At 47.3% G+C, this 6,528-nt stretch overlaps 1 protein-coding gene across 2 annotated transcripts in view; it reads right to left on the minus strand.

Moving 5' to 3' along the window:
- The window catches only part of TSKU (tsukushi, small leucine rich proteoglycan), a 40,862-nt gene extending 39,684 nt beyond the window's left edge, over nt 1-1,178 (minus strand). The window contains exon 1 of one of the 2 annotated variants that reach the window (XM_065581750.1): nt 964-1,178. The gene's annotated coding sequence lies outside the window, so the exon portion shown is untranslated. Of the gene's footprint in view, nt 1-715; nt 872-963 lie in introns of those variants that run through there. The other variant, XM_065581749.1, reaches the window with a different exon arrangement.
- Nucleotides 1,179-6,528: the final 5,350 nt, after the last annotated feature.

Here is a 6,528-nt window from a genome sequence, read left to right on the forward strand (position 1 = left end):
GGCAGTCTCCCTACCTGCCCTGGCACAGCTCCGGGAAGCGTCCAACATGTCTGTCCCCAAGGTGGAGGCATGGCCAGGCGGCTCCATGTGGTGCACGCTGCCCACGCCTGCAGGTGCTGCCCCCGTCGCTCCCACTGGCTGTGGTTCCTGGCCAATGGGAGCTGCGGAGCTGGCGCTCAGGGTGGGGGCAGCGCGCGGAGCTTCCCTGATCGCCTCTGCACCTAGGAGCCGGACATGCCGGCTGCTTTCAGGAGCCGTGCGGAGCCAGGACAGGTAAGGAGCCTGCCTTAGCCCCACTGTGCCGCCAACTGGACTTTTAACAGCCCGGTCAGTGGCGCTAACCGGAGCCGCCAGGGTCCTTTTTCGAGCAGCTGTTCTGGTCAAAAACCGGATGCCTGGCAACCCTAGGCGGAGTGGGGGTGGGCCTTTGAGGGAGGAGGCCAAGTGGGGAAGAGCCTTGGGGTGGAGTGGGGGGGGGCAGGGCCATAGTCCAGGTGCCAGTGGCGCCCCCCTCCCACACTTCTAGGGAGCTTCCGGTGCTTGCGCCCAGCCTCCCCAAAGGCAGGAGTCACCTGCCACCCATTACCAAATCCACAAGGTTTTGTTGCCCTTAACTCCCACTGACTGCAGTCTCACCCGATCAGGCCCGGTGAGGCTTTGCAGTTGCCTAAGGATTTCCCCACTTTTAGCCCCCTGACCTCTGCGTGGGTGTTACCTGGCTTTGTCCTCCTTTTGCCTGTCCTCTAGCTCCAGATGCTTGCAAGACAAATCTTGACCGTTGGACAGGTTTCCATGCCTGGACACAGCCTCTGGCACTCATTCACTCCTTCTCTTCAGCCTGCAGCAATGCCAGCAAGAACACACTTCCCCCTACACTGCCAGAACCCCATTGTTCCCCTGAAAGCACTAAAACGCTGTCACAGCACCCCCGCAAGGTACAATTTAGCTAGAACGTGGTATTACCCTTTTGTCAAAACGAAGGTAAAAACATCCCCCAACAGTTCTTGATTTGTTTGTTCGGTCCTTTGATCAATGGGATAAGAAGAAAAGCCTTCCGATGGATTGCAGCTTCCCTGGGGCCTCTTTTGTGGTCACTCACTGATTGTAAATGCAGATTATCTGAGCTATCATTACGATTGTTATCTGAGCCGGGAGGAGAAAGAGAGAGATTTATCCCATGTTTTATTCTTTTTGTGGCTACACTACTGTTAGAATTTATGTTACGCTTTTAAGGTGGTTTATTTATTTATTTATTTATTTTGCAATATCAGTATTGGGAAAAGTTTAAAAGAATCAATTCTGAATGGCCTTGCTACGCAACAGCTAATGGGGGGTGGAGGGAGGTGTAATATGGTGAGTGCCCCCTTGTGGCCAAAGGTCACTCTCCAGCACTCTGCCTCTATTTCCCCCTCCCCATCGGGCACCACCTCACTCTGCCCTTGTATCTGGGGACAACTGAAGTGCCCATGTTCTCCCCCATGTATGACACGGCAGGGCTTCTCCCCAGCTTAACCAGCACTCAGTGCCATGCCTTGTCTCCTTTAAGTAGGTTTATTTGTCTAAACATAAGCACATAACAGACAAAAAACGCTCTTCGGCTGACCCCTTGTCCTAGGGTTTCACGGCCTCCCCTCCCAGGAGTCTCTGGTAATCTAGCTTCTCACAGCTTCCCGCTCCCAGCCAGCTCCCTTCTCACAGCTAGTTCTCTGGAACAGTAGCCCTAGGATTTTCCCAATATTTCACCTCGGACTGCAGCCTGAAAGCCGTGGCCGTGATTCACTATTCGCTGATTCACTATAAACTCGTGTAATCATTTATATCAGTGCAACGGAATGTAAAATGCTACCAGGTCAGTAGTGAAGCATTTTACATGCGCTTTGCACTGATGTAAATGATTGCACAAAGTACAGGGCAAGTGTGAATGAGGCAACCTAGTAGTTAGTAATTACCACCCGTCACAGCTGGTAGTCCTCAGATATGCCATGTGATCCTGGCCAGTAACCATAACACTGTGCAGTAAACTATAAAAGCAATGATCTCTATACTGATGGTATTTCTTAACCCCTGGAACATACCTGGAAATGGGAAGTGAGCTCAGAGACAACAGCTGAAATGTAATAAACTGAGCTGGGCCATCATCTCGCGCTCACGCATTACTTCACATCTAAACAAACCAGTATGTAACCAGCATTCCCTCCAGAAGTGTCTCCAAGCCGATCCTGCTTCCACTGAAGTTCATGGCTACGCTCTCACTGGCTTCAAACAGGAGCAGCATGGGGAAAATGGAATGCATTCCTCAGGTATTAAATATACACACAATGAAGGATGGGCCCAAGATGCAATATTTGAATCCAGGCCTGGAAGAGCTTAAAGGTCAGGTGTGCTTAGCTGTAGGGGTTTGATCAGGCCTGTTTTAAATACATCTGCCATTCGGTAATGATATCATGGAATTCACTCTCTGTCAGAAATGCATAACAAAAATGTGTGTGCTGATTTGCATGCCAATTTGCATACACCCTCTCTTTGCAAACTCTTATCTCTGCTGCTGAAATTGTCTGACCTGATAAAATTATTTGCAAAGTTGGGCCTGACCAGGACTTGAATAAGTCACCTCCCCAGAGGAACCCAGAGGCTCCAGGAAGTGCAGTCGGTTATTCCTCTTCCTTGTGAATCAGTCTTGAATCAATACCCCAACACAGATTCAGAGATTTCATGACCAAAAGGAACCACCATGATCATCTAATCTGACCTTCTGTGTAACACGGGCCACAGTATTTCCTTCATGAAGCGCAATAACTTGTGGCTTGTGCTCCTACAAGGACATCTAATCTTGTTACAGCCTAGGAGAGCTCTATTTGTATATATGTATATATTTAGCTAATAGACCGGGTGCCAGTGGATGGTGCTCAGAAATACGTAGCACACTTCCTAGGCTTTGCAGGACCAGTTCAAGGTGTCGTGCACTGTAACTGACTTCCTCTGGCAGCTGTTTACATCAACTCTTCACCAAGACGTCAAGCCATGGAGATCCACCACATCCTTTGCTAAGCCGTTCCAATGGTTAACAAAGTTCAGTGTTACCAAAATGGCTAATGGCCACTCTGCTGCGAGGCGTGATCAGTCAAACCAACTTCTGCCCCAGGGAGCAGCTGTCGACAACTTGACTCGCTCTCCCTAGAGCGGCAGTGATCCTCACAGGCAATCTGTTCTACTCCCACTGGGAGCAATGCCCTAACGTTTGGAGTACACGTGCATGCTAATATGCTGCATACCTGATGTATAAACACATTCGCCTAGAGAGAAAGGATGATACAAACCAGACTGTTTCATTCAGACTCACTCTTATCAAGGCCGACTCTTTTCCAATGAATTTAAGCTTTGAAACGAGGCAGATTCACGTTTAGTGGCACAACTCATTCACCACAGTGACTTTTATTTTTAAAATGGCAGTTAACTAGCCCTGGCACTGAGCAGTACTGGAAGATACAGAAGAGCACTCACATACAGCAATAACTTTTATACAGTTGGCTTCCTGCACTCGGCTCTGCACAGGGGAATGTCAAACAACATCATAGGGTGCGTTGTTTGAAAACAAGACAGAGTGCCCAGCTGCTCTCTAGCACACAGAGATCCGAGGGTGATCATGAAGCGGGGGAGATTCATGACTCCCAGGAGAAATGAGCTAGGCCAAATTTCCAGCTTCCACTTCCGCCAAAACATCGTAATAGTGATACAACTTGGCACTTATGGCTGCGGTGTCAGAGCTGCCTGTGGGGTTTGGATGCATGATTCCTATTAAAATGAACAGGATCGGGGTGCCCAAACACCAAGGCAGCTTTGAAACGCTCAGCCTGTATGTTCTTCCAAACATTTTACACACACAGGCCTAATCCTGCTGCCTGTCCTCTCAGGAGCAAGTGCACTGAAGTGAATGGGGCCAGTTCCGGGTGAAATGTGCCCCAGCACAAGGAGCGTGCACCATTCCTGTCCCTCTCAAGACTTGACATTGCACCCCAAAGACCTGATCCTCCAGTCCCTGTGCACCCAGAACCCGCAGTGAGTCAAGGCAGGGCCGGGCTATGGTTCTGAGGGGCCTAAGGCTAATGGGAGGGGAGGACCTAAGTATGAATGACATATTGCAAAAAAAATTACGAAGTCATCAAACATTTCTCTACATACATATTTGCCTATTATTTATGTATGTAAAATGAACACGTTTATTCTACTCTCACAACACTTAATTCTCCAACAGATACTTCTGAGTAAGAGGTAGCATGAGGGATGCTACGCTGTCCTTTTCTTAGGGCTCCTTCCACCTAGGTAGTGAAGTGCTCATCTGTCTGAGGGTGAACACTGCAACATTCCCCGTCCTGCTCACCTCTTTCCACCTGGTGCTTCTACCCTCAGCTCTCCACCTGGCACAGTGCAAAGCCAAGCCCTGCAGGTATTTCCCCCAAGCTACACCACATACCCTATCTCACTCTGACTGCAGTCTGGGGCTATGTCTACACTACCGCGGTAAGTCGACCTACGCTACGCAACTCCAGCTACGTGACTAATGTAGCTGGAGTCGATGTACCTTCGGTCGAGTTACCACGGGGTCTACACCACGGAGGTTGACGGGAGAGCTCCCGTCGTCTTACCTTAATCTTCTCATTGGGGGTAGAGTACAGGAGTCGACTGGAGAGCGATCTGATGTCGATTTGGAGGGTCTTCACTAGACCCTCTAAATTGACCGCTGGTGGATCAATCTCAGAGCGCTGTAGTGTAGACATAGCCTGGGAGGCAGCCAGCTTTTATTATGTAACAGAAAACCACTCCGGTGTAAAATCCACTGAAGGAGAAGAAGTAGTAGTGGGAAAATTACATCAAGTGGCATTGTATTTCAGGCTGTCTTGCTCTGAAAACTGTCTCCCAGTGTTGCACTGGCTGAGGACAATGAATTTCTGTTTTCACATTGAACCCAAATATTATTTGTGGGATGATACCCAGTTTGTGTAGTTAATCTCAAGTGATTCACCACCTCAGGCCATTCTGTCACCAAGCTCTTCCACAATTAGAATCCTAGGACTGGAAGGGACCTCGAGAGGTCATCTAGTCTGGTCCCCTGCACTCATGGCAGGACTAAGTATTATCTATTCTAGAATGTGTGATCAGCAGCTCTGACACGTTTTTTTAAGCATGGGTTCTGTGTGCACCAGCCCCCTACAGTTTGCATTTGTTTGTTTTAAGCTTTCTGTAAGAAAAAGGTAGCCGCTATAAGTGACACAGCTCTTTAGATGGTTGCCCAGTCATAATATTTAGCACTTCTGTACTATGTTAGCTCTTCAAAATCACTGTACAAACATTAAACAAACTTAATCTAAAGGCTTTCAGCTTTTGAATGACCAGGAGTTGACAAAACACAGCTATTCCCTGTTGTGTTCTCTGTCCCCTTAAACAAAAAGATATAAGGCCATTTTTATCTACCGCTGCCAGGTAGAAGATTTCCATAAGGAGTCCCCCCACTTCATTGAAAATCAGCATCTTAAAAGAACTGTTAAGGATCTTTCAAAAGAACAGTCCAACCAAGGCTGCTGTAGTGACACCCTTGTTACATCAGGTCTGGTGTTTGTTTAAGGCTGGTGTAGAATGAAGGGAGAGCCTCCTGTTTTGTTTGCATGTGTAAATCAAGCAGACCTTGCTTTTATTTTTTCTTTAAGTGCTCAGAGTTTAGGAGAGGAAAGTGAATAAGATTTTGCGTATACCAGGTGTGAAAAAGCAGAAGAGACCAAAATCTATTCTTGTGCAAAAAATCTGTTCTTCCTGAAGTCAATAAGGCTACACAGTTGTAACTGTCAGCAGGATTTGGCCTGTGTTCTCATTCCCTTCTCGAATCACACACATTCCAGGCTTACCCCACATTTTCCACTCGGGAAAGAAGTTAGTTTGAGTTGGGGCAGAAAAATGAGGACTCACTTCAGGTTTATTTAGCTTTAAGTTTTTGGAATGAAACTCAAAAGAAATAAAATGTGAGGTACTTTTATGATGGATTGAACTGCTAGAGAACCAGCCAATGGACTGAACCTGCCTTTATTCTATTCAGCCAGTCTGTCTATCATAGCCTGTGAAGAAGTGGATTTAAAATCCTTGAGGGAGAGGAGAGGCAGAAACCTACAACATGGTGTGTTGAGCTTCTTCCAGTGCTTTTGCAAGCCCTTAAAAGTACAAAGATGCATTGGCCTGTGGAACTAGGCTGAGCATAAGGAAAGAACTTGGTTGCCTGTGCATCCCAGTACAGAAAAATACATCGAAGAAAAAATTGCATTTATTTGATTTTTAGTACAGTTCAGTACAGTATTGAACATAGTACACCATAACTCTGAAGCCCTTCGAGGGCAGATACTGTAAATGTTAAAGTACTGGTATCCAGAATGGGATGTGTTGTTTTGTTTTTCCTACAAATGTGTGGGAATTTGTTCCTTATAATGGGAGGGGCAGTAGTTCTGGCTGGAGCTGGATAGAGTGTGTGCAGGTTCTGTGCAAGCT

This window comes from Chrysemys picta, chromosome 1 (genome assembly GCF_011386835.1).
Source record: "Chrysemys picta bellii isolate R12L10 chromosome 1, ASM1138683v2, whole genome shotgun sequence".
Taxonomy (NCBI): domain Eukaryota; kingdom Metazoa; phylum Chordata; order Testudines; family Emydidae; genus Chrysemys; species Chrysemys picta.